The following is a 12,212-nucleotide window of genomic DNA, read 5'->3' on the forward strand; positions in this document are numbered from 1 at the left end:
GAGTACTCTGGCAGAAGTGAAATGGGCGGGGCTTGAAGCGGAGGTATATTGGCTCGCTCGTGCACTATTTGTAGGAACATACTATAGAGTGAACCTGACCTGGGAGAGCTGTGGGCGGAGTCCTAGTACCTGTCATTCTTTCTTTAGGGGCAAAGAATTGGGTGGTACATGGGGCGGAGATAGAAGACGTTAGTGCAGCTGGTTGGCTTTTGCGTTAGGGAAGATAAATGGAAGCTGTTCCTGCATTGTGACTCGGTCTGCATTGCACAAGGTACCACACGTTTAACTCACGGGGACACATCAAGATCAATGTAATGCGACAAAAAGCATAACGTTTTTATTTCTGCTTTGTTATTTGTAAGCCCTGCATATCATATCCCTGTTTGTGGCCACATTCTTTGTGCAACTAGATCATCTAGTAGAGTGTAGAATGAACTGTTTGTGTTGTGAAGAAAATATACTAATGAAAAAAGAAAGGCTAATACAATTATTGCGATGTTAATGATGTATATAAAAAATGTGACAATTTGAACACACAATATTTTCAGTAAATCAAGCGAGTGTTATTGTAACTATGAATTTCTTTCTATTTGCTTGGATTGAAAGAGGATTATTTGCATATCAGATTTATCAGTTGATAAAATATATGTGTTATATCTTGCCCTCATATTACAAATATTTGAAGCTGTATATTACTACAGATTGGCTGTGACAAGTGCAGCATTCAGTGTCCAATAACTGGTGATTGTGACCCACAGCATGTGAGCCAATGATCTAGGCAGATACCTGAGATGCACCTGATCTAAAAGGTAGCTGTAATGAATTTGAATGATAGTTATGTTTAATAAATATTGGACAAGTGTCTGGGAGAACTACAGAACTATACATTTGCACTAAATGATAGTAACAAGTAAAAATATTCAGTGGGGAAGCAGTTGGGAATCCTAATGAATGGACTTTAAACATTTTACTTATATCTTATCTTTTTATTCTCTACTGATATTGTGTAAGTTGTGTGGTTAGAGTTCACATTGAATGTAATAAAGATACTGCTATTATGTTTGTATAACTTGCACTATACTGGAGAACCACACATATGAACCACTAGTTTGTGTTTCTGATGGTAGCAGAAGGAAAGTGTCCTAGGGCTGAGTTTTGTCCACGGTAGAGCATTTGTCATTCTTTATCATAGACCTGTCTGAGTTGTGTTTCCAGATTTAAATATATAAATAATAATAAAATTGTGTGTGTATACAGGTGGCCCTCGGTTTACGCCGGTTCAATTTGCGCCGTTTCAGAATAACAACCTTTTTTCCCAGTCATGTGACTGCTATTGAAAAGCAGTGCACTAATTAAAATAGCCAGTAGGTGGAGCTGTCTGCTTTGTGGCAGAAAAGTTATGCAACTTAGCAGACTGAAATTAATCTGTGTACACAGAGCAGACCAGACCTATCGAGCAACAAGATCTAGCAGCCACTTCCCTATTATCTTCCTGTCCAGCTGCTTGAGGTGAGGGTACGTAACTGCCTATTAATCACTCCAGATTGAAATGCATAGAATAGGTGCAGACCCAATATTATACAACATGCTAACAATGCAGAGAACTGTTTGCAGAAAAATGCAAGTAAAAAAATGTTTTTGTTCATTAAACTTAGTTTGATGATACAGTCTGTTGTGTGATTATTTAATTAGGTTTATAATGCTGTTTAGAATTTAAAGTCTTCATTTCAAAGCTTTATGTATGTATTAGGTGTTACTTATGACAATTTTGAGAGGGGCCTGGAATCTAACTCCCTCACTTCCCATTGACTTACATTATAAACTGGGTTTCAATTTACAACGGTTTCGATTTAAAACCATTCCTTGGGGAACCTAACCCCGGTGTAAACTGAGGGCTACCTGTGTGTGTATATGTATGTGTGTGTGTGTGTGTGTGTGTATATATGTGTATATATATATATATATATATATATATATATATATATATATATATATATATACTATATAACAGGAAGTGATGTCACTTCCTGTTTCACGAACAACAGTGATCCGTTTTTTGCTGTATTACACTAGAGATGTAAGGCACGCTAATTTTAGAGGTATTCTAGTTCACATTATTGTTTTGAGTTTCCTATGTTCTTATGTTTTGTATCAACTACGACAAGTTGTAACGCCGGACCGGAATTGGGGAATGTATCTACTTCCGGTTTGACGATTTTGAGCTGTGTATGTGCTTAATTGTTTGGCGCTTTTGTCACTATGATTGAGATTGTGGGTTGTTTTGTAACACTATTTAAATGTGGTTTGTACACTTTGAATTTATTCTGAAGAAGGGGAGAATCTATCCTCGAAACGTCAATTATATTTACACTTTTGAAAAATTTCCTGTGTCTTCACTGTTTGTGTTTTTTTTTTTTTTATGGGGTCTCATATTTTAATTCCTCACTATTACAGTATTGAAACCTACACCCTCTTAACATAGACCACTTTTATATGTAAAATAATTGCTTTCATTGAATAAAATAATTAAAATAAAGAAGGTGGCACTATACTTGAACAGTTATTAAAGGGACAGAAAACCCCAACATACTCAAATTGTTTTTATATCTTTATGATCTTTTGGTCTGTTTGTTTATTTATAATCACCATTTAAGTGCTGATGTCACATCCAGTATTTGTCTTCTTTCTCAAATCGTTTTTTATATATACACACACACACATATTCATTTTTATTTTTCTATTTTCTATGTTATAGACTTTAATGTCTATCCAAATTCAGTGTAAAAGTTTACTTTGTTTACTGCTGCCGAAATTCAGCTCTTTTCATTGGCTGTGACATCATCACCATGTTATTCTAGTGGTGGGTAGTCCTAGTCAGTTTTCTATTGGATATTGTTTTTCAGTTCAGTTTTTCAATCAGCAATAGATGTTCGCGTATTCTGTCTTTTAGCTATTTTGATGTCTGTCCTATATATTGTAGGCCGCACGGACATTGTAGCATGTATACCACACCTTTATTGTGACATCTGATAAGGTCATTGATCTTGTATTCTTATTTTAAGGAGTTTGACAGCAATAATTATATACATAGAACAAGCTGCCATCATGTAAAATTGAAAAACTGAACATGGAAATTGCTCTGTATAGCCATTTCTCCACCAAACATCAGGGAAATATCAACAATCTGAAATTCATGGGGATCCAAAAAATCAACAAGAATTGGAGAGACGGCAACCATGAAAAAAAGTTATTGACATCTGAATCCAAATGGCTATTCCAACTTGATTGTCTATACCCAAAGGGCCTGAACAATAAAGAGGACTAACATAGAAGAAGAGATATATAAAATCTCTCTCACTTCTCGGATTGTACCTTCTTCTTTCCCTCCTCCTTTACAAAATCCCTCAAATCCCCACATTTAAAGAACATGAAGATAAAGGATCCACCCCAATACTTGCCCTCGACTATCCCCTCAAGCTACCAGAATCCAACATTAAGGATAGGACTATGACACCTCCTAAATATATCCAGAAAGACACTTTAGACTTAATGATAAGAATAATAGACAAGAACCCTAAAGTAGTAAGGTTTCTCGTGTCAATCGAACGAAGGACACCAATCCCTCCAAATACCCCGAAAGACACAAGGACACTTAGTGTCCCCTGGCAGAAATGACTATCTGCCCACCTCCCCATATCCACATAATTCACCGTAACCATCATAGATAGCATATGCTGTCTCCCATTATACTTAAGGCACAAGGACATTTTAACGTAGTAATCCATTTTCCTGTATAGGTAAATATGCGCTCTCCTTATATACCTTAACCAACTGATCAGAGGTTTAATGGTCCTCCTCCACTATAGGTTCAGACTCACTATATGACTAAGCAATACTGGGGTTTATCCATAATGTTAGGTAAACTATGGTCTACCCAGTTTGTCAAGTGACCACATGTATCATTATACCTATCTGTTTGCCCGATAAGGTATATATCATATACCATTCTACAATTCATGTATTTCATACTGTAAAGTCTTAAATCCAGCTTAACTCATATAGCATCTAGTCAGACAAATAGCTAAGATAAAGAGCATAATAGAGCAAATACTGCTTCTCATAGGACTAGCAAGTCACACTACCAGCTTCTCAAGACTTAAGAGCCGACTCAGGCTAGAATATCCTATATCCTCTATTTATAGGATTATCAGATAAGCTTTCTAGTCTAAATATCTTAGGATCAGAAATCCTCCGAAGTTTTTATAAAAAGCACACAATTATCTATCCCTACTATACACCACCATAAGTATCCAAACCAGATATTACTGTATAAAGCAATAATGTAAACAGGGCTTTCCACAAACATCACAAGCAATATTGCTTAATAGGAATAATACTAGTATAAGCATTGTTACTACCCTGAAAGAGGATTCCTGTATATAATTATACACAGCACTAACATATAATGTAGGCTATTTATATACATTCACCGCTAATATAAACAGAGCGGTGACGACATAGCCAATCACAACAGCCCAAAATCATCAGGAATCAGTGACTATACTAATAGTCTCTCATAATAACATCACTTAAAAGATAGAACAATCCACATCACAAGTCCTCACAGCCCCCTAACATGTCGATATTTATATAGAGATAGAGGGTATTTTTCTCTATCACTTTTTATATTACTAACTGTTCTATTTTCTAAGGAATATGCGAGTTAAAACCTAATATCCAATTGAAACTAGGCAGCATGTACACACCTATCGTCAACACAATGTGGTGTTGACGTCATACCTAATAGGAATAGCCGAATATCTGCAACACTAAATAAGACAAAATAGGATTATTGCAATGGTGAAATCTATTGCTGCAAAAAACATTGCTATCCTACATTATATGTCATATCTAGTGTCTTTAAAAGTGTATTTTTATATTTTTAAAATGTTATTGATAGGTACAGGAGGGTAGGAGAGGAAAAGCTATCTATCCCCAATCACAAATGTGGAAACACAATACCCAACAGAAAACTGGCTAGGACTACCCACCACTAGAATAACATGGTGATGATGTCACAGCCAATGAAAAGAGCCGGATTTCAGCAGCAGTAAACAAAGTAAACTTTTACACTAAATTTGGATAGACATAAAAGTCTATAACACATAGAAAATAGAACAAATAAAAATGAATATATGTGTGTGTGTATATATAAAAAACGAATTGAGAAAGAAGATTTGAAGACAAATACTGGATGTGACATTAGCACTTAAATGGTGATCATAAATAAACAAACAGACCAAAAGATCATAAAGATATAAAAACTATTTGAGTATATACTTTTTGATACAACATTATTACTCTGTGTACACTAATATGTTAACGATTCACTTAAAAAAATAAATAAAAAAAATTGGTCACATGTTTTTAGCAACTTGTGACCACAAAGCAAACTATTATGAAACAGGTATAAAAGACCACGAGCACATACAACAAACCAGTCTTGAAAAAGGCCTGTGATAGGCCGAAACGCGTTGACCAAGCATCTGGTAAGCCTTATTTCTACATCTATATCTACTTTGAGCATAATACACTATATTGATTATCTTTCACAGATAAATCCAGCTAGGAGCAGATCTTTCACAGATAAATCCAGCTAGGAGCAGAACATCCACTAAAATCTCTGGATTTCCACCTGTGGTCGCAGCACTAACCCTGCAGCACCCAGCTGCACTAATCTTGCAACACCGAACTGAACCTTGAGAATAATTTTTCATTCACTAACTTTCATCACTTAGACTTATATTGCACCTACGAATGTATTTATCCTAACTTCAACACATTTTTTCATCAATGGCACCTTTTCGCAATTTCTGCTAAAAAAATTCAAAAAATTTTCACATTTTTAAATTTTTGTATTTTTAACATTTGTTGAAGGATTATCTTTTTGTCTTTCTTTCTCCCCCCCCCACTATTTTGCACTATTGTTTGAGCTTTTAGTCACATCCCCTTTTTTCTCCTACACCATCACTAATGAGGGATCATCTATAACATAACTATATTGGACTCTACCTAAGTATACGCTTGGAAATTCTACATCATATTTTCACTGAACCTGGGATTACAAATTACACTCAACTGATAGGAACAATTTGTGACTTCTCACTACACCAAGGCCAAGACCCCACTGGGCGCTTAGTGCCCCATTTGTGTACCAAGGTGGTGTAGTACTGCTTTAGTGTTACTTTCTTTAGTGGTACTTTTTCCATATATATATATATATATATAGTGTGTATATATAGCTTTTATTCGCATATTATTATCAAGATTGTCTACTGCCACATCTTACCAGTCATTTTGTACGTTGATAAGCATGGATCCTTTGCATATAGCATATTATTTATTGTTTTAAACTTTTGTTTTAATTTTTGTTTTAATTGTTTTAACTGTCAACATTTATTGTCATTAATAAATACACGTGTACTACCTATTCACATTCTAGTTGAGGCGCTCAGGCTACATCCATATATGCTGAACAAAAATGGTGTGGCTCCTAAGCTTACATTCAAAAATTGAACGCTCTATCTGAATTATGAAATAAAAAAAATGAGTTTAGTATCCCTTTAATGTAGAACAAAAACATTGAAAGCAAGAAGCAGATTGTTTAAAGCAGGAATAAGTTGTCAACAATACTGAAGGCACAGAGATTTCAAGAAGATCTGCCAGGCAAATGGCCAAAAAAGCCAGATTGCAAAAGGTTAAGAAAACACTGATGAGAGTATTAGTTATGTATTTGTGCTAAAGCCCATCAAGACATTTTTAGGCAAGAGGAAGTAGAGGGATTGAGAAGTAGATTTGGATGGTGTGTGACGATTTCTGAAAGAAAAGCCTGTTCTTAAGAAGAGAATAAAGATATTTACAAGGTTTAGCTAATAAGGTTATAGGGACAAGTTATTAAGTTGGAACAAGGTAAGAGGACAGATATAGTAGCATCTGTTATGTGCACAAGAGATTAGTTTGTTGGGGTTTATGGGTATATGTAGTCTGAATCTGTTATAAAAAAGTTATTTGTGTGAAGCGAGGATAATTCATGTTCAAAAACAAAATAGACTTGAGTAAGGAAGCAACTGTTGTTAGGAGTTTGGGGGTAGGTGATGGGGTTGGAGGTAGATAAGCATTGTGATTGAGAATGTTTGTTTATGGTAATCAAGCAATTAAACAACTGTATGTGTTAGTGGCAACCAAGAGGTTAAATAATTGGTGTGTGTTACATGCAACTAAGGTTTTGTGCCAGCATTCATTTTAACTGGCATTCTAGGATTTAAAGTTATGCATGCATGCCCAAAGAACTTCTGGCTTCTAGATTCTGATAAACTTTGGTAAATTCTGTGCTATATATTAATACTTTCTTAAAGGAACATTACACTAGATTTTTTTTCTTTGCATGCATGTTTGTAGATGATCCATTTATATAGCCCATCTGGTAATGGTTTTTGTAAAAAATTATAGTTTTGCTTAATTTTTTTAATAACATTGTGCTGATTTTCATACTCCTAACCATGCCCCAAAGTCTTAGATGTATACTGAGGTCTACAGATTCCTGTTTGTCTAATGGGAGTTTTCATATGCAGTGGAGGGGAAGGGGGGGGGGGGGGTTAAGTGTCCCGGCCTAATCTCAACAGTGCTAAACTGGGAGCTTCTAAGTAAGTTTTTTTAAAAGACTTCAAAGTCTAAATTACTTAACATTCCCTTCAAGGGGCAGACCCTATTCGGGCCTGGTTTGAAGGAAATTATTGCTGACATTACTGGAGGTAAGGGTCATACCCTTCCTCAGGACAGGGCCAAATCAAGGGCCAAACAGTCTAATTTTCGTGCCTTTCGAAACTTCAAGGCAGGTGCAGCATCAACTTCCTCTGCTACAAAACAAGAGGGAAATTTTGCGCAATCCAAGCCGGCCTGGAAATCTAACCAGGCTTGGAGCAAAGGCAAGCAGGCCAGAAAGCCTGCTGCTGCCTCTAAGACAGCATGAAGGAACGGCCCCCTATCCGGCAACGGATCTAGTAGGGGGCAGACTTTCTCTCTTCGCCTAGGCGTGGGCAAGAGATGTTCAGGATCCCTGGGCGTTGGAGATCATATCTCAGGGATATCTTCTGGACTTCAAAGCTTCCCCCCCACAAGGGAGATTTCACCTTTCGAGATTATCTGTAAACCAGATAAAGAAAAAGGCATTCTTACGCTGTGTGCAAGACCTCCTAATAATGGGAGTGATCCATCCAGTTCCACAGATGGAACAAGGACAGGGATTTTATTCAAATCTGTTTGTGGTTCCCAAAAAAGAGGGAACCTTCAGACCAATTTTGGATCTAAAGATCTTAAACAAATTCCTCAGAGTTCCATCGTTCAAAATGGAAACTATTCAGACAATCCTACCTATGATCCAGGTGGGTCAGTACATGACCACATTGGATTTGAAGGATGCTTACCTTCACATACCGATTCACAAAGATCATCATCGGTTCCTAAGGTTTGCCTTTCTAGACAGGCATTACCAGTTTGTGGCTCTTCCCTTCGGGTTAGCTACAGCCCCAAGAATTTTTACAAAGGTTCTGGGGTCTCTTCTGGCGGTCCTAAGACCACGGGGCATAGCAGTGGCCCCTTATCTAGACGACATCCTGATACAGGCATCAAACTTCCAAATTGCCAAATCTCATACGGACATAGTGTTGGCATTTCTGAGGTCGCATGGGTGGAAAGTGAACGAGGGAAAGAGTTCTCTATCACCCCTCACAAGGGTTTCCTTCCTAGGAACTCTGATAGATTCTGTAGAAATGAAAATTTACCTGACGGAGTCCAGGTTATCAAAGCTTCTAAATTCCTGCCGTGTTCTTCACTACATTCCGCGCCCTTCGGTGGCTCAGTGCATGGAAGTGATCGGCTTAATGGTAGCGGCGATGGACATAGTGCCATTTGCGCGCCTACATCTCAGACCGCTGCAATTATGCATGCTCAGTCAGTGGAATGGGGATTACACAGATTTGTCCCCTCTGCTAAATCTGGATCAAGATACCAGAGATTCTCTTCTCTGGTGGCTATCTCGGGTCCATTTGTCCAAAGGTATGACCTTTCGCAGGCCAGATTGGACAATTGTAACAACAGATGCCAGCCTTCTAGGTTGGGGTGCAGTCTGGAATTCCCTGAAGGCTCAGGGATCGTGGACTCAGGAGGAGAAACTTCTCCCAATAAATATTCTGGAGTTAAGAGCAATATTCATTGCTCTTCTAGCTTGGCCTCAGTTAGCAACCCTGAGGTTCATCAGATTTCAGTCGGACAACATCACGACTGTGGCTTACATCAACCATCAAGGGGGGACCAGGAGCTCCCTAGCGATGTTAGAAGTCTCCAAGATAATTCGCTGGGCAGAGACTCACTCTTGCCATCTATCAGCGATCCATATCCCAGGTGTAGAGAACTGGGAGGCGGATTTTCTAAGTCGTCAGACTTTTCATCCGGGGGAGTGGGAGCTCCATCCGGAGGTGTTTGCTCAATTGGTTCATCGTTGGGGCACACTAGAATTGGATCTCATGGCGTCTCGCCAGAACGCCAAGCTTCCTTGTTACGGATCCAGGTCCAGGGACCCAGAAGCGATGCTGATAGATGCTCTAGCAGCACCTTGGTTCTTCAACCTGGCTTATGTGTTTCCACCGTTTCCTCTGCTCCCTCGACTGATTGCCAAAATCAAACAGGAGAGAGCATCGGTGATCTTGATCGCGCCTGCATGGCCACGCAGGACCTGGTATGCAGACCTGGTGGACATGTCATCCTTTCCACCTTGGCCTCTGCCTCTGAGACAAGACCTTCTACTACAAGGTCCTTTCAATCATCCAAATCTAATTTCTCTGAGACTGACTGCCTGGAGATTGAACGCTTGATTTTATCAAGGCGTGGCTTCTCCGAGTCAGTCATTGATACCTTAATACAGGCACGAAAGCCTGTAACCAGGAAAATCTACCATAAGATATGGCGCAAATATCTTCATTAGTGTGAATCCAAGAATTACTCATGGAGTAAGGTTAGGATTCCTAGGATATTGTCCTTTCTCCAAGAGGGTTTGGATAAAGGATTATCAGCTAGTTCTTTAAAGGGACAGATTTCTGCTCTGTCTATCCTTTTGCACAAGCGTCTGGCAGAGGTTCCAGACGTCCAGGCATTTTGTCAGGCTTTGGTTAGAATTAAGCCTGTGTTTAAACCGGTTGCTCCTCCATGGAGCTTAAACTTGGTTCTTAAGGTTCTTCAAGGAGTTCCGTTTGAACCCCTTCATTCCATTGATATCAAACTGTTATCTTGGAAAGTTCTGTTTTTGATGGCTATTTCCTCGGCTCGTAGAGTCTCTGAGTTATCAGCTTTACAATGTGATTCTCCTTATCTGATTTTCCATATAGATAAAGTAGTTCTGCGTACAAAACCTGGGTTTTTACCTAAGGTAGTTTCCAACAAGAATATCAATCAAGAGATTGTTGTTCCATCATTGTGTCCTAATCCTTCTTCAAAGAAGGAACGTCTTTTACATAATTTGGACGTAGTCCGTGCTTTAAAGTTTTACTTACAAACGACTAAAGATTTTCGTCAAACATCTTCCCTGTTTGTTGTTTACTCTGGACAGAGGAGAGGTCAAAAGGCTTCGGCAACCTCTCTTTCTTTTTGGCTTTGGAGCGTAATACGCTTAGCCTATGAGACTGCTGGACAGCAGCCCCCTGAAAGGATTACAGCTCATTCTACTAGAGCTGTGGCTTCCACCTGGGCCTTTAAAAATGAGGCTTCTGTTGAACAGATTTGCAAAGCGGCGACTTGGTCTTCGCTTCATACCTTTTCAAACTTTTACAAATTTGATACTTTTGCTTCTTCGGAGGCTATTTTTGGGAGAGAGGTTCTACAGGCAGTGGTCCCTTCCGTTTAAGTACCTGCCTTGTCCCTCCCTTTATCCGTGTACTTTAGCTTTGGTATTGATATCCCACAAGTAATGGATGATCCGTGGACTGGATACACCTAACAAGAGAAAACATAATTTATGCTTACCTGATAAATTTATTTCTCTTGTGGTGTATCCAGTCCACGGCCCGCCCTGTCCTTTTAAGGCAGGTCTAAATTTTAAACTACAGTCACCACTGCACCCTATGGTTTCTCCTTTCTCGGCTAGTTTCGGTCGAATGACTGGATATGGCAGTTAGGGGAGGAGCTATATAGCAGCTCTGCTGTGGGTGATCCTCTTGCAACTTCCTGTTGGGAAGGAGAATATCCCACAAGTAATGGATGATCCGTGGACTGGATACACCACAAGAGAAATAAATTTATCAGGTAAGCATAAATTATGTTTTCTTCTTAGGAAGGTTATTTTATGTATGAAATAAATATCCCATAGAAGACAGTAGTCGCATCTTTTTTGATTTACATGTTTTAAAAACACTTGGCATAGTACGATTTAATAAAAATGTATCAAAGTAAGTTTAGACCGTACTGAACTGGTTTACTTCTGATACTGTGGCCACATTATAACAAATATGTTATTAATATAGAACATGTTTGATACATTGCGGCCGCGATATTAAAACTAAAACACGCACATTACAGTGAAAAGTTATGGCGGCAATATAAAAAGAATATTTTTTTAAAAAAAAGGAATTTCCAAAAACACGCTTCTCTGCAAAGCTGAAAAAATGCACTTTAGTAACACAAACAAGTGTCAAAAGTTAAAAACATGTTTATTTAATTATCCAGCTTACTTTACATAACATACTATTTTACAGTAGAATACATATAACACTACATTCAATTACAGTATACCCACAATGCTATAGGTTTATTATTAAGGTGTTTTTTTGTTTGTTCTTTATTTACAATGGTGAATATATGGACATTCCATGAGAGCAACCATTATTTAAATAGGCAAACATTAGTGTTAGTTTCTAAATTAAAAAAAAAAAAAAATAGTTGATAAGCCTGCCCAGAGGGCAGTCTATATTTTGAAAATACAACCCCCCAAGCTACAAAAATAAAAATACTGAAAAAAATAAACAAAGCTATCAAAAATAATAAAATTAAACCTAAACTAATACCCCTATAAAAATAAAAAAATCCCCCTAAAATAAAAACACCCCCTAATCTAAATACTGAACTACCAATAGCCCTTAAAAGGGCTTTTTGTAGGGCATTGCCCT

The 12,212-nt window shown here is 37.9% G+C and overlaps 1 protein-coding gene across 3 annotated transcripts in view; it reads left to right on the top strand.

Annotated features, from left to right (window-relative positions):
* Window positions 1-206: 206 nt before the first annotated feature.
* Window positions 207-12,212, top strand: part of LDAH (lipid droplet associated hydrolase) — a 900,338-nt gene continuing 888,332 nt past the window's right edge. The window contains exon 1 of one of the 3 annotated variants that reach the window (XM_053709640.1): window positions 207-271. The gene's annotated coding sequence lies outside the window, so the exon portion shown is untranslated. Of the gene's footprint in view, window positions 312-12,212 lie in introns of all 3 variants that reach the window. The other 2 variants (XM_053709641.1, XM_053709639.1) reach the window with 2 other exon arrangements.

This window comes from Bombina bombina, chromosome 4 (assembly GCF_027579735.1).
Source record: "Bombina bombina isolate aBomBom1 chromosome 4, aBomBom1.pri, whole genome shotgun sequence".
Lineage (NCBI taxonomy): Eukaryota > Metazoa > Chordata > Amphibia > Anura > Bombinatoridae > Bombina > Bombina bombina.